Consider the following 23977-nt stretch of genomic DNA (forward strand, 5'->3'; position numbering starts at 1 on the left):
TAGGTGAAGCAAAAGCTACAATGGAAAAGTGCTAGTGTTGAAATTGAGCATCTATGGATTAGCAACATAACAGAAAAATTACTTGATCTCAGTTTCCTAATCTGTAAAATGGTAGTTGATACCTTTCTCATATGGTTACTGTAAGGATTAAATGAAAAAATATATAAAATGACTATGTAGAGCCTGGCATAAATAGACTAGATGTTGGTTCCCTTACCCTTGGCTCCTTTTAAAAATAGTAAGACTCAATCTGACTACTTGGTGATACTATGATATTTAAATAAAGGGCATAATAACTCTAGGGATCATTCATTTGCATTCTAAAACTTCAAACAAAATATCTCATATCCTATTAAATTCTTCTTTGTTCAAATGACTTCCTATGCACCCAGCAAAAGACAAAATATAGAGTAGGATATAAAAATAGTGACATAAACCTTTGCCCTCAAAAAGCTTACGACTGATTACAAAACCATGATGGAGGTATACAAGAACTGTGAAATATCCTGGAATATAGTAGAGATTATATAGTATATATGCATACTGCATAATCTCTTAAAAATCACTCCTTACTTTCCTTTCTATAAATACTACCATAACCCAGGTCCTAATCATATAATGATTTGATTACTGTCTATATAAGCACTGTCCAGATCTAGACAGTAATCTAAATCTGAATTGGTAAACAATTTTATTAATTTTAATGATATATTTTGCTTAACCCAATGGGTCCAACACATTATAATTTCAACATGGAACTGATATTTTTAAATGATATTTTATATTTTTTCATAAGATTTCAAAATCTAACATATATTTTACATTTATGACACATCTCAATTTGAAACTAGTTCCACTTTAAGTGTTGAATAGTCACATAAAACTAGTGGCTACCATACTGAATAGCACAGGTCTAGACTACTTAAATAAATTTTCAAAAAATTAAATTCATGTGATTAATACACATTTTTAAACTTCACTCATTAATAATATACAAATTAAAAGACATTACTTTCACCTATAACACTGACAAGGTGTTTCTGTTTTTTTTTTTAAAGTGATAACACTCCAAGCATATGAAAGTACAGCAAACAGGAATTCATTGACTCAACAAATATGTAGTCTGAGTACAAGAAAAAGATTAGGGATACAGGGGTGAATAAACGAGATAAACTCCTTATCTGTTCCCATATAACTTAACTTCTGAATTAGATTGCAGTGTTCCCACACTTCTGATTGGTTTGCTACTCTTACTTTCTGATGTTAAAGTCCCTGAAATCCTGTCATAGGCTGCTGTCTAGCCATAAAGTATTACTCCAGGCCGGGAGCGGTGGCTCACGTCTATAATCCCAGCACTTTGGGAAGCCGAAGTGGGCGGATCACCCGAGGTCAGTTCAAGACAAGCCTGGCCAACATGGCAAAACCCCAACTCTACTAAAAATACAAAAATTAGCCGGATGCGGTGGTGCATGCTTGTAATCCCAGCTACTTGGGAGCCTGAGGCAGGAGAATCGCTTGAACCTGGGAGGTGGAGGTTGCAGTGAGCTGAGATCGCGCCACTGCACTCCAGCCTGGGTGGCAGAGTGAGATTACATCTTGGAAAAAAAAAAAAATGTTACTCCAAGTAGCTGGAGCTTAGACACATTATATAATATTTCCTAAGTAACTAAACTTTTAACAAAATGAACTATTCATATATCACTTAAAATTACAACTGAAAAAAAGTCACCTAAAATGTCTCCACATTTCTTTTTCCAATAATTCATTTTAATCTTATCAACTTAAATGTATTATTTTAATAACTATTAAATTGTATTAAAGTATAATATTAATGTAATAAAATGAAGATACTTGTGAAACAGCACCACAGAATCCTTCTGTGTTCCCTTCCAGTCTTTACATAGCACCCCTAAAGGTACTCACGATCCTGACTTGTAATCATACACGTTAAAATAACTATAAACTTTTTTTTCTGTTTTTGAGACAAAGTCTTGCTCTGTGGCCCAGGCTGGAGTGCAGTGGCACCATCTCAGCTTACTGCAAACCTCCACCTCCCAGGTTCAAGCAATTCTCCTGCCTCAGCCACCAAGTAAATGAGATTACAGGCGCACACCATAGCACTTGGCTAATTTTTGTATTTTTAGTGGAGATGGGGTTTCGCCATGTTGGCCAGGCTGGTCTCGAACTCCTAACCTCAAGTGATCTGCACGCCTTGGCATCCCAAAGTGCTGGGATTACAGGCGTCAGCCACCACACCCAGCCAACAACTATAAACTTTTAATAGCATATATTCACAATATAAGCCTACCACAATCATAAAACATAAATATTTTTCAGAATAAAATTAAACTAGCTTCTAGGGAAATACAACTATCATACACTATGACTCAACTATTCTTAAACTTTAGAAATATACATACATTCCAAAAACAAACTGAAAGATAACCCAAATTATTAAAAGCCATTGTTTAAAATTATTTAATTATTTCATTACATATTTAACATATTGAATATATTTAATTTATTTAACATTTAAAATTCCACTATTTAAGGTGGAAAGTTTCTAAGTTTCTGCAATGGGCACACATTAATTTCATAACACAGGAAAAGGAATCTTAGAATATGCACTCTGGTATGATATCAAATAATTAAAGTACAGTTGAAGGTATGAAGTCATGTGAAAAACATCTATAGAAACAAAAACAATGGCAAAGCCAAGACAGGAGAGTTATAGACAACATAACTGCAGTTACCCCTCCTGATATCAAAACATCCTCAGCAAACACAACTAATCCTATCTATACATAAACAAAGGGCATTTTTTGTGACATCACTTCTGTCCTTAATCCACACATCTGTCTTACTCTCATCTCTCAGCCTTTCAACCTACCTTTCACCCTTCTTACAATTTTTCCACTCTTTGGTGGAGCCTATCCTTTTTCAAAATCCAATCATTTTTTTCTTTATTTTTTCTTTAATAGAGACAGGGTCTCGCTATGTTGCTGAGGTTGGTCTCGAACTCCTGAGCTCAAACAATCCTCCTGCCTCAGCCTCTCAAAATGCTGGGCCACCATGCAGTCATAAGCCACCATGCCCGGCCCAAAATCCAACGTTAAATGCCTCCATTGAACTCCCTGTAGTCATGTTACATGGCAGAGCTATGATAAAGAGGGATGCCTACAAACTCAGGAGACCTAGGTTCAAGATTATGCTCTACAACCTAGATAACCGACAATCTTTCAGATCTCCAGTTGCAGCTGTACGATGGCGTCTGTGTAAAGATTAAATAGAAAATACATACCGAAGCAGTTTGTAAAGATAAAAGCCTTCCAAATGTAGAATAATATCTATGTCTATTTACCTATAATATTGGTATCCATAATCCCAAAGAAAGAAATTTTGGCCGTAATTCAGACCACTGTATATAAAATCAAATCTGCCACTAATGTATCGTAGTATGTTCCTTTTAAAAAGCCACTTCTAGGCTGGGTGTGGTGGCTCATGCCTGTAATCCCAGCACTTTGGGAGGTCAAGGCAGGTGGATCGCCTGAGGTCAGGAGTTAGAGACCAGCCTGGCCAACATAGTGAAACCCCATCTCTACTAAAAATATAAAAAATCAGCTGGGCATGGTGGCGGGTGCCTTTAATCCCCGCTACTCAGGAGGCTGAGGCAGGGGAATCACTGGAACCCAGGAGGCAGAGGTTGCAGTGAGCCAAGATGGCGCCACTGCACTCCAGCCTGGGCAACAGAGCGAGACTCCGTCTCAAAAAAAAAAAAATGAAAAAGAAAAAGCCACTTCTAGATCTTTACATACAGAAGTGATGGAAAACACTGCCCTGGCATCACTGTTTACTATAATACATTACTCCTAACAAGACTAGAATTCTTATTCAGTTTTTATTCATTTCTTTCTGTGAACAAGAATTCGTATGGTTTTATCTTTCACAGTCTAATCTCAAGCTTGGAAAAAAATCGTAACTGACCTTCTCATCATAATTCTCAGAATAAAAGTAAGAATTCTAACACCACAAAAGCAAGAAACTCTCGGTTTGAAAAGTCAAACTAAATATAAGGATTAAACATTTTATTTAAAAATAAAAAGAGAAATCATGACAATGTGTTATGGGCAAAAGAATACACAAATAGATCAATCGAACAAAATAGGGAGTCCAGAAACAGATCCACTTAAATACAATCAACTTATCTTGATGGAGATAAAAGTCTTTTCAACAAATGGTACTGGAACAACTGGATATCCACATACCAAAAAAAAAAAAAAAAAAAATCTAAACTAGGAGAAGTGGTACGTGCTAGAAAATAACACAGAAGAAAATCTAGATGACCAGGGATTTTGGCAATGACTTTTTAGATTCAGCACCAAAGGCACAATAGATTAAAAAAAAAGAACTGATAAAGCTGGATTTCATTAAAAGTAAAATTTTCCGTTCTGCAAAAGACACAGTCAAGAGACTAAAAAGAAGCCACAGACTATAAGAAAATACTTGGTAAAGATGTATCCGATAAAGGGTTATTATCCAAAAAAAAGTAACTCTTAAAACTCAATAATAAGAAAACAAACAATTAAAAATGGACCAGGCTGGGCACAGTAGCTCAAGCCTGTAATACCAGCACTTTGGAAGGCTGAGGCAGGCGGATTGCTAGAACCCAGGAGTTCAAGATCAGCCTGGGCAACATGATGAAACCCTGTCTCTAGTAAAAGTACAAAAATTAGCTGGGTGGCCGGGCGCAGTGGCTCAAGCTTGTAATCCCAGCACTTTGGGAGGCCGAGGCGGGCGAATCACGAGGTGAGGAGATTGAGACCACGGTGAAACCCCGTCTCTACTAAAAAAAAATACAAAAAATTAGCCGGGCGTCGTGGTGGGCGCCTGTAGTCCCAGCTACTCGGAGAGGCTGAGGCAGGAGAATGGCGTGAACCCGGGAGGCGGAGCTTGCAGTGAGCCGAGATTGCGCCACTGCACTCCAGGCTGGGCGACAGAGCGAGACTCCGTCTCAAAAAAAAAAAAAAAAAAAAAAAAAAAATTAGCTGGGCATGGTGGTGCATGCCTGTAGTCCCAGCTACTCGGGAGGTTGAGGTGGGAGTTTTAGGTGAGAGGTTGAGGTGGATCACTTGAGTCCGGGAGACAGAGGTTGCAGGGAGCAGAGATCCTGCCACTGCACTCAAGCCTGGATGAACGAGTAAGAACTTGTCTCAAAACAAACAAACAACAACAACAACAAAAAACCAAAGACCTTAAGAGACAACTCACCAAAGAAGATATACAGATAGCAAATAAGCATATGACAAGATGCTCCACACCTGATGTCATCAAGGAAACACAAATAAAAACAAAAATGAGGTACCACTACACATCTATTAGAATGACCAAAATCCAGAACACTGACAACACCAAATGCTGACAAAAATACAGAGCAACAGGAACACTCATCTGCTGCTGGTGGGAATGTAAAATGGTACAGCCACTCTGGAAGGCTGTTTAGCAGTTTATTACAAAACTAAATATACTTTTATCATATGTTCCAGCAATCACAGTCTATAGTATTTATCTAAAGGAGCTGAAAACTTATGTCTACACAAAAATCTGTACCACAACATTTACAGCAGGTTTACTCATAACTGCCAAAACTTGGGAACAACCATGATGTCCTTTAGGTAGCACATTCAGACAACGGAATATTCTTCAGCACTAAAAAGAAGTGAGCTATCAAGCCATGCAAAGACATGGAGGAAATATAAATGCATACTAAGTAAAAGAAGCAGTGTGAAAAGGCTACATAATGTATGCTTCTAACCATATGACACTGTGGAAAAGGCAAAACTACAGAGACTTTAAATAAAAAGATCAGTGGTTGCCAGGGTATACTGGGGAGGAGGGATGAACAGGCAGAGCACAAAGGATTTTTAGGACAATTAAAATACTCCATGGTGTATGGTGGATACATGTCATTATAAGTTTGTCCAAACCCATGAAAATTTATAACACCAAGAGTGACTCCTAATGTAAACGACAGACTTTGGGTGGTAATGATGTGTTAATGTAGGTTCATCAGTTGGAACAAATGTACCACTCTGATAGGGGATGTTAATAATGGGGAAGGCTATCCATGTGTCGGGGGAGAGGGTATATGAGAAGTCTGTAGCTTCTGCTCAATTTTGCTATGAACCTAAAGCTGCTCTAAAACATGATGTCAACTTTTAAGGCATAAATAAGTAAATACAAAGGGGAGTGGGAGAAACAGATGCAAATAGACCTATGATATAGTTTAAACCCAAACAGCCAAAGGAATCTAAGAATGGAAGAAAGAAGAAGGAATATATGACTAAGTTACTATCAACCCAGAACAAAAAAGAAATCATATATGTGGGAAAATGAACATGGGCTAAACACATACTTTTCAAACACATATAAAGTATGTGTTTAGCCCACACATAAAGGTTAAGATATAAAAAGAAACTCATTAAAATAATTGTTTTTTTGAGACAGGGTTTTGCTCTGTCATATGGGCTGGAGTGCAGTGGCATGACCACAGCTCACTGCAGCCTTGACTTCCCAGGCTCAAGCGATCCTCCTACCTAAGCCCCTCAAGTAGCTGGGACCACAGGTGTACACCATCACACTCAGCTAATTTTTTAATTTTCTGTAGAGACATGGTCTCACTGTGTTGCCCAGGCTAGTCTCAAACTCCTGTGCTCAAGCACTCCACCTACCCTCAGCCTCCCAAAGTGCTGGGATTACAGTGGTGAGCCACTGCGCCCAGCCTAAAATAATTTTAAACAAAATACAAATGGGATCTTCAGAAATATGGTGAACTTATGATTTAGTAGTATAAGCCACATATGCTTCAGTGTAATATGTATCTCATTCACCCAATATACTTCTATTAAGCATGTATGGATTTAGGAAATAAAGATGAATAATAATACTGTATTAAGAATCTTACAGTCAATAAATGCCAGTTGATTCTTATTCTAACTACCACTTTGGAACACCGGTTCTTAGTAACAAAATAATCTCATCTGGTTTCAATAAAATTCACTAGTCTCCACTATTATTAAAGTCATGAGGGCTCCCAAGGTGAGTCAGTAGTGGACACTGGCTTCACCTCTGTTCTGACCTTGCAGCTATGGGGCCCCCAGAAACCTTGGAGAAATTCTTGTTCACCACCTCCTTCCAACTGCAGCCATACAGACCTCAAAATTAGGGCAGAAAATAAGATTCAAGAAAGCTAATAACTCTTACATGGAATAAATAAAAAGAATTCCACACATAAAAACACCACAATGGAAGCTGCAAAACAGCTAAAGACAAAGAGAAGACTATAAAAGAAGCGTAAGGAAAAAACAGACTACAGCAAGAGTCTACTGACTTCTCATCAACCATAAGCCAGCAGAATATTTTCAGTAAGTTAAAAAATAAATAAATAAGGACAGTGCATCATCAAACGGCAGAGCAGAAGCCATCTGGCTTCACTCTTCCCCACAGAAAACCAAAAACAAATATCCAGGATCAAGACTATCGTTAGCAATATCCCAGAACTCAAATCTGAAGTACAGATGATCTCCAGGGTCACAGGGAAATCCAAAGAGATGATGGTAAGAGAAACCGACTTCTGTGATTCCCCTCCCCAAATCTGCAAGGCACCTCATGGAAAAATCCCCCAAGGCTAAAAGTTTTACATTAGAAAAAGAAAGAATGAGGCAGACAGCCAGCTTCTTCACCATCTTGGGTTCTCCTGCAGGAAAACCATTCCTGCCTTAATCCACAAGAAGCACTGCAAGTGCCTGTAGGGAGAAAAAGCCCTGGAGGCAGCTAGAGACAGCCCAGGAAACTCTGCTGTTTATCTCAGCCAAAAATGATGCCAAATCAGGGTGGCTGTTGAGCAGCACCACACCATAGGAGGCAAGCTCCACGGGTCTTCTGGGCATGAACCTGTAGCCAGCCCTCGCACATAGCCAGAATATCCTCTTTAGGACCAACCCCCGCCACCCCACCCCACCGCCCACGGCGCCCCCACCCCGCCATTGGGGATAGGCAGTCCTCTGAACGTTTGCCCCAAATGAGGCAAACCTGGGCTTACTGCACCATCTAGTGCTCAAAAGGGGGCAGCAATATGGAATTAAGGGGATTCGACAGGCAACCGCACAAAACCACTAAGCAAATATACTCTGTAAGGACCAAAACCAGCCAGACGCCAGACATTGAAGACCAGAATACATAACTAATCCTTCAATGCAAAGCCACAGATATAAGACCACAAGACACAACAGCAAACAGGCAGGCAGCCATCACCTCCCCAAAGCAAGGAGCCAGTGACTAACCCTAACAAAACAGCGACATGTGAGCTCTCAGATCAAAACTTCAAAATAGCAGTTTTAAGGAAACTCAGACAACTCCAAGATAACATAGGAAAGCAATTTAGGAATTTATCAGAGAAATTTCACAAAGACATTGAAATAATGAAAAAAATCAAAAAGAAATCCTGGAACTGAGAAATACATTTGCTGCAATGAAAAATGCACTTACAGGCTCTCAACAGTAGAAAGGATAAAGCAGAAGACAGAATCAGTGAACTCAAAGACGAATTATTTGAAAATACACAAAAGAGAAAAAAGAAAAAAGAATGAAAAGGAGCAAAGCATGACTATAAGATATAGTGAATAACCTCAAAACAAACGTTAAGAGTAGTTTCCAGAAGTGGAGAAAGAAGGAGAAGTAAGCTTGTTTTTAAAAATAATCCTTTTCAATTGTGTTTGGAGCCACCGCCATACCACTGTCACTCTCTAAGGTCAGCACCACCTCTAGCTCACTGAGCTCCAGCCTAACAAGAAGGTGGGTAAGTAAGGAGGTCTCTATACCATAGTTCCTACAAAACTGCCTGCCTGCAATCCACCGGTGTGGTAAAGCAGCCAGGAGGCCGCTCACAAGAGTGTGCCCTCTATTGGAAGGGTGAAGACATATCATCACAGGCCTGGTATTCCATGAAATTACACGTTATCAGAAGTCCACTGAATCACTGACTGGCAAACTTCCCTTCCAGCATCTGGTGCAACAAATTGCTCAGGGATTTAAAACACATCTATGCTTCTAGAGCACAGTTATTGGTGCTTTGCAGGAGGCAAGTGAGGCTTAACTGGCTGGCCATTTTTGAAGATACCAACCTGTGTGCTATCCATGCAAAACGTGTAACAATTATGCCAAAAGGACTGGGCGTGGTGGCTCACGCCTGTAATCCCAGCACTTTGGGAGGCCAAGGCAGGCAGATCATCTGAGGTCAGGAGTTCGAGCCCAGCCTGGCAAACATGGTGAAACCCCGTTTCTACTAAAAATACAAAAAATTAGCCAGGCATGGTGGCACGTGCCTGTAATCCCTGCTACTCAGGAGGCTGAGGCAGGAGAATCGCTTGAACCTGGGAGGCGGAGGTTGCATTGAGCTGTGATCACACCATTGCACTCCAGCTCGGGCAACAAGAGCAAAACTCCATCTCAAAAAAAAAAAAAAAAAAAAAAAAAATTATGCCAAAAGACATCCAGCTAGCACACCGCTAATACGTGGATGTATTATCCTTTTTCACACTGCTATAAAGAACTACCTGAGGTAGAAAAAAGGCTTAATTGACTCACAGTTCTGCATGGCTTGAAAGGCCTCAGGAAACCTATCATGGGGGAAGGAGGAGAAGCAAGCACTTTCTTCACAAGGTGGTAGGAGAGAGAGAGTGAGGCGGGAACTGCCAGACGCTTTTAAACCATCAGATCTCATGAGAACTCACTCACTATCACAAGAACAGCATGGGGGGAAACTGCCCCCATGATCCAATCACCTCCCACCAGGTCCCTCCCTCAACAGGTGTGGATTACAATTCAAGATGAGATTTGGGTGGGGACACAGAGCCAAACCATATTAGTGGAGAATATGCTTGAGAATCCAGTATGATGGGAAACATTTCATTCTTCAAAAAAAAAGAAAAAAAATTATCTTCTTCCTGTTATTGGTAGTTCTGAACATTAGATTTTTTTCCCCCATGGGGTCAAAAGGTGCCTAAGTATATGACTGTGAATGGAAAAACAGGTGACAGAAATCATGTATTGGCAGTTTTTACATTTTCATTTGTGTGTGAATTTTTAATATAAATGCAGGGATGTAAAGCATTAATGCAAGTCAAAATGTTTCAGTGAACAAGTTTCAGCAGTTCAACTTTATAATAATTATAAAGAAATCTGTTAAATTTTTCTAGAAAAAAAAATAGAACATAATCCCAGAAAACCTTCCAACCCCGGAGAAAGATACGTGTCCAGACACAGGAAGGTCAGAGATCACCAAACATATTCAACCAAAATAAGACTACCCCAAGGCATATCAAATTCTCAGAGAAAAAGGACAAAGATAGGATTTTAAAAAGCAGTAAGTGAAAAGAAGCACATATCATATGAAGAGCTCCAATTAGCCTGACAATAAACTTCTCAGCAACTATACATGGAAGAACATATTCAGAAGCTCTTCAATCTGAAACAAAGGGGTGCTTACAAAAAAAATTTGAAGGTACAAAACTCATTGGTAAAAGTACATAAATTCAAAATACTCTAACACTGTAACTGTGGTGTATAATCCACTCATATTTCTGGCATGAAGTATAATAGGTAAATTGGCTGGGCACAGTAGCTTACGCCTGTAACCCCAGCACTTGGGAAGGTCAAAGTGGGCGGACTGCTTGAGGTCAGGAGTTCCAGACCATCCTGGCCAACATGGCGAAACCCCATCTTTACTAAAAATACAAAAACTAGCAGGGCACGGTGACGCGTGCCTGTAAATCCCAGCTACTTGGGAGGCTGAGGCAGCAGAATCGCTTGAACCCAGGAGACGGAGGTTGCAGTGAGCAGAGATCATAACACTGTACTCTAGCCCACGCAACAGAGTGGGTGAGACTCCACCTCAGAACAAAACAAAACAAAACAAAAAAGATAAATCTATCAGAAATAACCATGGCACAGCAACTTGTTAAGAGATGGGAAATATGAAAAGATCGACATTAAGAGAAGAAAAAGTCAAAATGTGATGGAAACTGATGTAAAGAGGTTTTTTTTGTTAGTTTAAGTTTTTCCTTGGTTTCTTACTGATCAAAAGAAAGAAATGTTTCTAAACATCTGTTTAAAATAACTTGTGGTGGGGCATGGTGGCTCACGCCTGTAATCCTAGCACTTTGGGAGGCCTAGGTGGGCAGATCACCTGAGGTCAGGAGCTCCAGACCAGCCTAACCAACATGGAGAAACCCCATCTCTACTAAAAATACAAAATTAGCCAGGCGTGGTGGCGCATGCCTGGAATCCCAGCTACTCAGGAGGCTGAAGCAGGAGAATCACTTGAACTCAGGAGGCGGAGGTTGCGGTGAGCTGAGATCACACCATTGCACTCCAGTCTGGGCAACAAGAGCGAAACTCCATCTCAAAAAAACAAAAACAAACAAAAAAGCCTTGTTATTTCTAGAAGACGTTTTTGCAAGCCCCACAGTAACCACAAAGCAAAAACCTATCATAGATATCCTTTAAAAAAAAGCAATGAATTAAAACATACTACTAAAATTAAAACATACTACTAAAACATACTACTAAAACATACTACTAAAAATCACTTAAACACAAAAGGAAAACAGGAAGAAAGAAGAGAGGAAAACAACCAGAAAACAAGTCCTTATCTATTAGAATAAAAATAGACTAAACGATCCAATTAAAAGACGTAAATTGTTGGGAGGCCAAGACGAGTGGAATGCTTGAGCCCAGGAGTTCAAGACCAGCCCAGCAACATAGCGAGACTCCAATCTCTACAAAAAATACAAAAATTAGCCAGGCCAGGTGGTACATGCCTGTAGTCCCAGCCACTCGGTAGGCTGAGGTGGGAGGACCACCCGAGCCCCACAGGCATAGGTTACAGTGAGCCGAGATGGCACCACTGCACTCCAGCCTGAGTGACATGGTGAAACCCCATCTCAAAAAAAAAAAAAAAAAAAAAAGAAAAGAAAAAATTAGCCAGGCATGGTGGCATGCACCTGTAGTCCCAGTTACCTGAGAGGCTGAGGCAGGGGGATCACTTGAGCCTGGGAAGTCGGAGCTGCAGTGAGCCATGATCACATCACTGCACTCCAGCCTGGGTGACAGAGAGAGACCCTATCTCAAAAAAAAGGGGGCAGGGGGGTGGGGGGGCAGCAAATGATCTAAATAAGATATTTTTCAAAAAACATACAAATGGCCAACAGGTACATGAAAAAAGAATCAACATCACTAATTATCAGGAAAACGCAAATTAAAACCATGAGATAGCGTCTGACCCAAGTTAGAATGGCTTTTATCAAAAAGACAAAAAAAAAAAAAAACAGATGCTGGCAAAGATGCAGAAAAGGAGAACACTTGTACACTGTTGGTGGAAATGCGAACTAGTACAACCAATATGGAAAACAGTATGAAGGTTCCTCAAAAAATTAAAAATAGAACTACCATATGATCCAGCAATCCTACTGCTGAGAACATACCCAAAATAAAGGAAATCAGTATATCAAAGAGATATCTGTGCTTCCATGTTTACTGTCCTATTTACAATAACCAAGATAGAGAATCAACCTAAGGTTTCATCAACGAATGAATGGATAAAAAAATGTGGTACATATACACAATGGAATATTATTCAGCCTAAAAAGGGAAGGAAATCTCATCATTTGCAGCAATGTGGATGGAACTGGAGGTCACTATGTTAAATGAAATAAAGCAGGTACAGAAATTCTGCATGTTCTTGCTCATATGTAAGAACTTAAATGGCCGGGCACGGTGGCTCACGCTTGTAATCCCAGCACTTTGGGAGGCCGAGGTGAGCGGATCACGAGGTCAGGAGATCGAGACTACGGTGAAACCCCGTCTCTACTAAAAATACAAAAAATTAGCCGGGCGTGGTGGCGGGTGCCTGTAGTCCCAGCTACTCGGAGAGGCTGAGGCAGGAGAATGGCGTGAACCCGGGAGGCGGAGCTTGCAGTGAGCCGAGATCGCGCCACTGCACTCCAGCCTGGGTGACAGAGTGAGACTCCGTCTCAAAAAAAAAAAAAGAACTTAAAAAGTGTATCTAATGAAGGTAAAGAGTTGATTAGCGGTTACCAGAGGCTAGGAAGGGCAGGAAGAAGGGAAGGATGAAGACAGTTGATTAATAGGTACAAAATACAGTTACAAGAGCCAGGCTCACATACATGTAATCCCAGCTACTAAGGAGGCTGATGTATGAGAATCACTTGAGGCCAGGAGTTTGAGAACAGCCTGGGCAACATAATGACATCCGCATCTCTAAAAAAAAAAAAAAAAGTTTTTGTTTGTTTTTTAATTAGTTGGGTATGATGGCACATGCCTACAGTCCAAACTACCCAGGTGGATCCCTTGAGTCCACGAGTTCAAGGATGAAGCAAGCTATGAACTCTGCACTGCAATTCTGGCTTGGCCGACAGAGTAAGACCCCATCTCTAAAAAGATAAAAATAAACCCAATGGGAGGATCACCTGACCCCAGGAATTCAAGGCTGCAGTGAGCTATGGCCATGCCATTACATTCCAGACTGGGTGACAGAGTAAGACCCTGTCTCTAAAATAAATATCAAAAAATAAGCCTGAGAAACATAGCAAGATCCTGTCTCTACAAAAACCTTTAAAAAAAAAAATTACCCAGGCATGGTTGTACACACCTGGAGTTCTAGCTACTCAGTGGGCTGCAGTGAGCTATGCTAGTGTCATGGCACTTCTGCCTGGGTGACAGAGCAAAACCCTATCTCTAAAAGAAAAATTAGAATAAATATGTCAACAATCCATTTATCTGGAATCTTCGGAATTATCTGCCAGATAACAGAAGACTGCCATTTTTTAACTATTCTCCTGACTTTTTAAAATGTACTATATACTTCCTTGCTTCCTAAAATATATCTTCATTATGACAAAAATTTTAACTCTCATCATTCTCATATTGATTACCTCAAAAATAGAAAAAATTTTTAAAAATTATTCAAAACTAAAAATTTGTTGTTGAGTCTCATTTCATTTTATTCTGTCTTTTAATTCTCAGATGTCATTTATCACTACAGGAAAGAGGGGTAACAGCTCTAACTTCTGGCAATCACCTAAAGGACCATTCTTATTTTTTCTGTGCTAAGAAACTAAACAAGGTCCATTAGTACTATACTGTTTAGTAATCATGTTATCTATCTGTATTACAGGAAATTTCACACTGTATTCAGGTTACAGATATCTGTCTTACCATCCTCCTCCCCACCCACATAAACTCCATGAGTAGAGAAGGCTTTCTTTCAATAAATGCTTGTTTTATGCATGAAACAGGTTCTGTGATAAAGTGAGAAATTACTGCGCTATTTTCTACAGTAAATCAATGACTTTCTCTTGCATAAGGTGCTCTTGGTTCATCTTTGTTAATCCTTCCTTCTTTTCCTTTGCCATGCTACACCAGAGAAGGAAATTCTTAGTCCTTAAGTCTTCCAGGAATAGTTCTCAAATTTAGCCCCCTTATCTAACTGGCCTATTCATTTTTTACAGTAAGTTCTATGACTGAATGAAACTACTCCTCCCTAACATTAAGGATCCACAATTTTTCTAGGTGTAAGTATAGGACAAACAATTTTCCCCGAAAGATAATGGGCTAATTTCCTTCTTAAGTAGAGCTCTTTTTTTTTTTAACTTACGAATTGTATATATTTATGGTGTACATGATGTTTTGATGAATACATTGTAAAATGGTTAAATCAAGCTATTTAACAAATATATGCATTACTTCACATACTTATCTTTTTGTATGTGGTGAGAACACTTAAAATCTACTTAGCAATTTTCACATCTACAACGTATTAACTGTAGTCACCATGATATACAATAGATCTCTTGAACTTATTTCTCCTAACTGAAATTGTGTATCCTTTGAACATCTCCCCAATCCCCCAGCATCTGGTAACCACCATTTTACACTTTTTCTATGAGTTTGACTATTTATACCTCACATATAAATGAGATCATAAGGCATTTGTCTTTCTGTGTCTGGCTTATTTCATTTAGTACAATATCCTCCAGATTCATCCATGTTGTTGCAAATGAAATGACAGGGTTTCTTTTGTTTTCTTTTTTTTTTTTGCTTTTGTTTTTGTTTTTAAGGTTACACAATAATTTATTGAGAGCCTCTTCTCCCTGCCCTTGCAGTCTACAGGCCACTTCTTCCGCTCATAGATTTTGTGTGCTAGCCCCTGGAAGATAGCTGGGGGCAGGGGCACCGCATACTGCCACATGAGACCCATAAAGTGACCCTCAGACTGCAAGAACACAGCTGGTAGATCCAGCTCCTCATACAGTGCCTTCAGCAGGTCCACCTTCTTGGCCTCCTTCTCCTGTAATTCTCCTGCAGGATCTGATAACTGTTCTGGAGTGGCCTGTTGCAGACACTGAACCACCAGCCAGCTGCATTTGTTGTCCTGGATGTCGGTGCCAACTTTGCCAGTCACACTGGGGTCCCCAAAGAGGTCAAAGTAATCATCTCGAATCTGAAAGAACTCTCCCACCTCCAGCAGGTCTTCCTGGCATTGGTGTGTTCCTTCTTCCCGGCAATGCCTACCATATACATGGCTGCAGCTACAGGAATCGATTGTAGTTGACAATAGATTTGTACCTCTTTTCAGTGAATCTGCCAAGATCCACCCTGCCCTGGGAGGGCTGTGATGAGGTCCAGAGTCTGCCCAATCTCAGTCTGACAGAAACTCTGCAGGAAGAGCTTGATCAGGTTCAGGTAATAGGGCTGCTCCAGGCAACAGAGCATGTATCTCTATTGAACTTATTTCTCCTAACTGAAATGGTGGTAGATACAGCAAGCGGTAGATACATGCTTACAGATGCACAACATCTTTGATGGCATCCAAATCTACGTCTGGCTTCTGATACCAGCCGATCTGCCCCTGGCAGGTGAATGAGGATGAATCCATGCTGTCATCTGACACCAGGAAGAAAGTTTGCAGTAGTTCCACACACCAGCTCACAGTCAGGGCCCACTCAAGACTATCAGCATCCTGTTTCCCTGGCTCCACCAGCTCCTGGAATGATACCAGCACCATTAAACCCTGGTGATACTTGCCTCCAATGGCATTGTACTCCAGGATCTTCTCGAGTCGGGCAATAGCACTTCTGTCTCTGGGTGCCCCATCTCATTCTCAGTCAGCACCCTGACAATCCAGGAGAAATGCTGAATGAATTCCTGCTTTTCTTGGGCATAAACATCTGATTTCTGGTCTCCATTCATTCCGAGGGAGAAGCAAAGTGCTCTGTTCTTGGATGTGGGTTCCTGCTTGGTGGATTTCCTTCTTTCTTAAGGCTGAATAATATATCCACAGTGTATATATATCAACATTTTCTTTATCCATATATATCTTGATGGAAACTTAGTTTGACTCCGTATCTTGGCTATTGTGAATAATGCTGTAATGAACATGGGAGCATAGTAATTTCCTTTCTTTTGGGTATATACTCAGCAGTAGGACTGCTGGATCACACGGTAGTTCTATTTTTAATTTTCTGAGGAATCACTATATTGTTTTCCATAGAAGCTGTACTAATTTACATTCCTACTAATAATGTACAAGGGTTCCCTTTCTCCACATCTTCACCATCTGCAGAGCTTTGTTAAAAAAAAAAAAAAAAAGCTCTTACAATACCAAAAAAACTTAAAAAATTAAATTTTAAAAATAGCAAAATAAAAAAAGGAACAAAGGACATAAAACAGCAAGTTTCAAAGAATGTTAATGTTAAAAAAAAAATGGAAAAAAGCTCAACCTTACCAGTATTCAAAGAGATACAAATTAGAACAGTAGGAAACCATTTTTCACCTATCAAATTGACTATTTAAAAAAAAAATAAGAATAACGAATGCTGGCAAAGGTAAAGTGAATAGGCACTTCTACAGTTTAAGAAAAGACAGTCTTATGGAGGACAATTTAACAATATGTAGAACAAACTTTAAAACAGATCAATCCTTTGATTCCATAATTCCACTGCTAGAATTTAATAAAAAGGAGGCAAACCTGCACAAATACGGTTGTCCATCATCCATGCGGGATTAGTTCCAGGACACTCCCATAAATACCTAAATCCATGTACCAAAATTTGTGGATGCTCAAGTCGCTTATATAAAATTACGTAGTATTTGCATATATAACCTATGCACATTCTCCCATACTTTAAATCATCTCTAGATTACTTATAATACCTAATATAATGTAAATACTATGTAAATAGTTGTTAGACTGTATTGTTTACTTTATATCATTTTTATGGTTGTACTGTTATTTTTCACTGCTTTTTTCCAAATACTTTTGATGGATGGTTGGTTGAATACACAGATGCAGAATCCACGGATGAAGAGGGCCAACTGTATAGCTAGCTATACAAGGGTCCTCATCCCCCATTATTTACAATAGTAACTGTAAATAACTTTAAAATAAAATTTTTTTTTGAGACAGGGTCTCACTCTGTCGCCCAGGCTGCAGTACAGTGGCACGAACATGGCTCAGTGCAGTCTTGACTTGCCCAACTCAAGTGATCCTCCCACCTCAGTTTCCCAAGTAGCTGGAACCACAGGCACACGCCACCACGCCAGGCTAGTTTTTTATATTTTTTGTAGAGACGGGGTTTCACCGTGTTGCCCTGACTGGTCTCGAACTCTGTCCACCTCTGCCTCCCAAAGTGCTGGAATTACAGATGTGAGCCATCACATCTGTAATAACTTAAATTTTAATTATGGAGAATTGATTAAAGTTGGGTATACTCATACAATGAAAAATTATGAAGTCATTAATGTTTAAAGAGTCAAAATCTATAAAAGGATCCCAAGACTATCATATATACATGTGTATGAATATATGTATATACACATATATGTATATATACATGTATGCATATGTGTTTGCACATATGTATATATACACATACAGCTATCTTAAGGAAAATTGATTAAAAGTTTATAAAAAGAAAAGTCAAACTTCCCACTCCACCCACACCAAATAGTTGAGATTATTTCACTCTCATCCCTTAAGGAAAACACTGAACTTCCATTTTTGAAGAAACTAAATAGGCTTCAAGACTCAGGCACCCCAGGTAAGGCAAAGGATGTATCTAAAAACAAGCTGGCTGTACTTCCCTAAAACGCTTAAACTGAATTAAATTTAGAAAGGAGATATGGAAAATTAAAAATACAATAGCAAAACTGAAAAACTTAATTAAAACGTTACAATATAAAGGTGAGATAGTCTCCCAAAAAGCTGAACAAAAGGCAAAAAAAGTAGAAAACAGCAAAATAAGGTGACCTAAAAGGATCTATTCAGGAGATCCTATATCAAATTAACTGAAATCTCGGGGAGGGGGGGGCGGGGAATTCAGAATTTTATAGGGAAGAAAAATATCAAATAAATAATACAATAAATTTTCCCAAAAAAGATCAGTCTCCCAAATGAAAGATTTCATAAGGGATGAGTACAAAGAATGGAATCCACCACCATGGTCCCCTCCTCACACAGACACTACACACACAATTAGGAAATTTCAGTACACTGGGATAAATAAAAGATCCTAAAACCCTCTAGAGGAGAGTAAAAAATAAACAGATCACATAAAAGATCAGGTAACTATGGAAATGAACTCTTCAACAATAACAGTACACAGATGCTAAAAAGCAATACAGCAATGCCTTCAAAATTGCGAATGAAAATAATTTTTAACCTACAATTTTATAATCTGCCAAACTATCAATCAAGTATGCAGGAAGGCATATTCAGACAAGCAAAAATTTTTTAAAAATTACCACATATGCATGCTGTCACAGGAAGTTATTTGAAGGCGTGCTCAAGTAAATTAAGGAGTAGTAAACAAAGGAAGACAATGTGAGATCGGAGGACCCAGCATAAAAGAGCAGATGAGAATGTATTAAAATAAACACTGTGCAGATGGCTCAGCAGATAACTAGTTCAGGCTGAAGTGCAAGAATGGAGCTCTTAAAAACAAGACGTCCAGAAACAAAGGGGGAGCTGGCAAATTATCTCTTATCACAGAACACAGAGAATAGAGAGAAAATGAAGCAATGGATACATAAGTAAATGAAAAAGAGAGGCAATTTTTAACTACACAAAAATGAAGAAAACCATATAAAAAGGATCTCTCCCTGATCTGCATTACACAGCATTTGCAGAGTCATTATAAGCACTGATTATTGCTTTAACTAAGGTATGTGGAATTATTAAAAAGGAAAGAAGCTAGGTTATAAAAGTGGTCATTCTGGCCAGGCTCAGTGGCTTACACCTGTAATCCAAACACTCTGGGAGGCTGAGGCAGGAAGTTTACTTGATGCCAGGAGGGCAAGACCAGCCTGGGGAAGAAAGTGAGGCCTTGTCTCTACAGGAAAAAAAAAAAGTTGTTTTTTAATTAGCTTAGTATGGTGGGACAGGCCTGTAGTCCCTGCTACTAACCGAGCCACTGCACTCTAACCTGGTGACAAGCGAGTCTGTCTTGAAAAAAATACTAAAAATAAAAATAAATAAAAAATAAAAGTGATAATTCTTATCTAACATAACAAGAATGCACCATATGTCTAAAACTAACTAAAAAAAAGTAATATGAGCATTTTATTCAGAAATCTGGAATTAAAAGCAAACGGGGGGCCGGGCATGGTGGCTCACGCCTATAATCCCAGCACTTCAGGAGGCCAAGGCAGACAGATCACCTGAGGTCAGGAGTTCGAGACCAGCCTCACCGACATGGAGAAACCCCGTCTCTACTAAAAATATAAAACTAGCTGGGCGTGGTGGCACATGTGTGTAATCCCAGCTACTCGGGAGGCTGAGGCAGGAGAATCGCTTGAACCCAGGAGGCAGAGGTTGCAGTGAGCCGAGAGAGCGCTACTGCACTCCAGCCTGGGCAACAAGAGCAAAACTCCGTCTCAAAAAAAAAAAAAAAAAGCAGATAATGGCCAGGCACGGTGGCTCACACCTGTAATCCCAGCACTTTGGGAGGCCGAGGCGGGCAGATCACGAGGTCAAGAGACTGAGACCATCCTGGCCAACATGGTGAAACCCCATCTCTATTACAAATACAAAAATTAGGCCAGGCACAGTGGCTCACACCTGTAATCCCAGCATTTTCGGAGGCCAAGGCGGGAGAATCACTTGAACCCAGGAATGCAGAGGTTGCAGTGAGCCGAGATCGCGCCACTGCACTCCAGCCTGGGCAAGAAGAGCGAGACTCTGTCTCAAGAAAAAAAAAAAAAAATTAGCTCGGTGTGGTGGCATGCACCTGTAGTCCCAGCTACTAGGGAAGTTGAGGCAAGAGAATCGCTTGAACCCGAGAGGCGGAAGTTGTGGTGAGCCTAGATCGCGCCACTGCACTCCAGCCTGGGCGACAGAGCAACGCTCTGTCTCCAAAAAAAAAGAAAAAAAAGCAGATGGGATACTAAACGAGCTGAGGAACATGAAATGAATAGGGAAAGCTAGGGACACTTCTTACTATAAATTTTTCAATATTTTTAAGTTAAATTTTATTTTTAAAATTTACAGTTATTGTCTTCCTCCCCAAAACCCTCAACTCCAGTCTAATCATGAGAACAACATCAGACAAATCCCAGTTGGGAGACATTCCACAAAATACCTAACTGGTACACCTCAAACAATCAAGGTCATTAAAAGCAATGGAAGTCTGAGATACTGTCTCAGCCAAAAGGAGTCTAAGGAGACATGATGATTAAATGTAATACAGTATCCTGGATGGGATCCTTGAACAGAAAAAGGGTGTAAGACAAAATACTAAGGAAATTCTAAATAAAGTATGGACTTTAGTTAATAATAACGCATCACTACTGTTTCTTAACTATGATAAACGTGCTAAATAAATGTAAGATGTTAATAATGGTGTATGGGAATTCTGTACCACCTTTGCAACTTTTCTGTAATTCTAAAACTACTCTGAAATGAAATGCTTACTAAAAAACTTATAAAGGCAAAACTTAGTTAATTAGAAATACAGACAGATACACATGCATATGTATGTGTGTATAAATTTAACAATATATAACAGAAGCACTACAAGACACACTGTTAACTAAAAAAAAAGCAGGTTACAGAAAAAGGCATATATATAGTATATTTAGGTTTTTAAAAATAAACTAGATAATCTTGGCCAGGCGCAGTGGCTCATGCCTGTAATCCCAGCACTTTGGGAGGCAGGCTGATCACCTGAGGTCGGGAGTTCTCAAAAAATAACATAACATAACATAATATAACATTAACATAACATAAAATAGTAAACGATATAATCTCTTCTGTGTGTGTGTGTTTACATTTGTACATATGTAAATGTACAGAACACTTAAAAGGGCTTACCCCTGGCGGGCGCCATGGCTCATGCCTGTAATCCCAGCACTTTGGGAGGCCAAGGCAGGCGGATCACCTGAGGTCAGGAGTTCGAGACCAGCCTGGCAAACATGGTGAAACCCCGTTCATACTAAAAATACAAAAAATTAGCCATGAGTGGTGGTGCATGCCTATAAACCCTGTCTCTACTAAAAATACAAAATAAGCTGGGTATGGTGATGCATGCCTGTAATCCCAGCTACTTGGGAGGCTGAGGCAGGAGAATCGACTGGACCCACGAGGCAGAGGTTGCAGTGAGCAGAGATCGCACCACTGCACTCCAGCTTGGGCCACAAGAGCAAAATTCCATCTCAAAAAAAAAAGGGGGGGGGGGGGGGGTGCTTATCCCTAGGGAAGAAAGAAAAAGAACTTCTGGTTTTTATTTCATTTACTTCCTAAATTATTTGAAACTTCTACAACAGAAAGGGATTCATGGGGCTGGGCGTGGTGGCTCAAGCCTGTAATCCCAGCACTTTGGGAGGCCGAGGCGGGCGGATCACGAGGTCAGGAGATCGAGACCATCCTGGCTAATAAGGTGAAACCCCATCTCTACTAAAAATACAGAAAATTAGCCGGGCGTGGTAGCGGGCGCCTGTAGTCCCAGCTACTCGGGAGGCTGAGGCAGGAGAATGGCATGAACCTGGGAGGCGGAGCTTGCAGTGAGCCAAGATTGGGCCACTGCACTCCAGCCTGGGCGACAGATCGAGACTCCGTCTTTAAAAAAAAAAAAAAAAAAAAAGGAAAGGGATCCATGGCCGGGCGCAGTGGCCCATGCCTGTAATCCCAGCACTTTGGGAGGCCAAGGCAGGTGGATCACCTGAAGTCGGGAGTTCAAGACCAGCCTGGCCAACATGGTGAAACTCCATCTCTACTAAAAATACAAAAATTAGCTGGGCATGGTGATGCATGTCTGTAATCCCAGCTACTCAGGAGGCTGAGGCAGGAGAATCACTTGAACCCAGGAGGCAGAGGTTGCAGTGAACCAAGAGCGCGCCACTGTACTCCCGCCTGGACAATAGAGTGAGACTCTCAAGAAAAAAAAAAAAGAAAAGAAAAAGAAAGGGATTCATATATTATGTATCATTTGTACAATCAAGTTGGTAGCCTAAATCTCCTTCCTGAAAGAATTAATAATTATGTTCAGATACATACTTTTTTAAAGATTTAGAATCACTCAGTATATTAGGAGATACAAGAAAAAAACATTTCAAAGTAAAACACTGAATATATAACATACTATGTACTTACATAAACACATTAAAAAAAGTTTCCAAAGGTCTCCCTCCATTAAAACTGTTCAAGTGCTGTTCTACCTCACTTGATATACATTATCTCAATGTTATGTTATAGTTAATCAAGAGGAGAAAATTAGAAATAATTATAAGGCGGCACAAAGGCTCTTTCATGCCTGTAATCCTAGCACTTTGGGAGGTCAAGGTGGGAGGATAGCTCGAGCCCAGAAATTCAAGACCAGCCTGGGCAACACAGAGACCCTGCCCCTATTTAAAAAAAAAAAAAAAAAAAAAAAAAAAAAATTTTTTTTTTTTTTTGAGACAGAGTTTCACTCTTGTGTCCCAGGGTGGAGTGCAGTGGCATGATCTCGGCTCCCTGCAACCTCCGCCTCCCAGGTTAAAGCAATTCTCTTGCCTCGGCCTCCCAAGTAGATGGGATTACAGGCGCGCACCACCATGTCCAGCTAATTTTTGTATTTTTAGTAGATACTGGGTTTCACCATGCTGGCCAGGCTGGTCTTGAACTTCTGACCTCGTGATCCTCCCACCTCGGCCTCCCAAAGTGCTAGGATTACAGGTGTGAGCCACTGCGCCCGGCCAAAAAACATTTTTTTTAATTAACTGGGCATGGTGGTACATGCCTGCAGTCCCAGCTACTTGGGAGGCTGAGGTGGCAGGATCGCTTAAACCCAGCAGGTCACGGCTGCAGTGGGCTGTGATCATGCCACTACACTCCAGTCTGGGCAAAGAGTGAGACCCTATCTCAAAAAATTAAAATTAGAATAAAAAAAATTATATATGTATTCTGAACATGCATACACACATACATTATTTATTAGGTTTAACAGTTTTTAAGAAAAAGAAGCCATACTTTTACTCAACCACAAATTTTTATGTATAGGAAATTCTTTATGTAGGTTAATTTTTTTAAGAAATTACGGTGTCATAAAAATCTACACTGGAAGTTCCTAAGAAATGTTGGCCAGGCACAGTGGCTCACACCTGTAATCTCAGCACTTTGGAAGGCCAAGGCACGTGGATCACTTGAGGTCAGGAGTTTGAGTCCAGCCTGGCCAACATAGTGAAACCCCATCTCTACTAAAAACACAAAATTAGCCAGGCGAGGTGGCGCACACCTGTAATCCCAGCTACTCGAAGGCTGAGACACGAGAACTGATTGAATCAGGAGGCGGAGGTTGCGGTGAGCCGAGATTGCACCACTGTACTCCAGCCTGGGTAACAAAGCAAAACTCTGTCTCAAAAAAAAAAA

General features: G+C 40.1%; 1 protein-coding gene and 1 pseudogene across 1 annotated transcript in view; both read right to left on the reverse strand.

Annotated features, from left to right (window-relative positions):
* RSBN1L (round spermatid basic protein 1 like) overlaps positions 1 to 23977 on the reverse strand; it is a 98946-nt gene that overhangs the window by 48010 nt on the left and 26959 nt on the right. The window lies entirely within an intron of this gene.
* LOC116809410 (farnesyl pyrophosphate synthase-like) lies at positions 14492 to 16614 on the reverse strand (annotated as a pseudogene).

The sequence above is a fragment of the Hylobates moloch genome, unplaced genomic scaffold, assembly GCF_009828535.3.
Source record: "Hylobates moloch isolate HMO894 unplaced genomic scaffold, HMol_V3 SCAFFOLD_1, whole genome shotgun sequence".
Taxonomy (NCBI): domain Eukaryota; kingdom Metazoa; phylum Chordata; class Mammalia; order Primates; family Hylobatidae; genus Hylobates; species Hylobates moloch.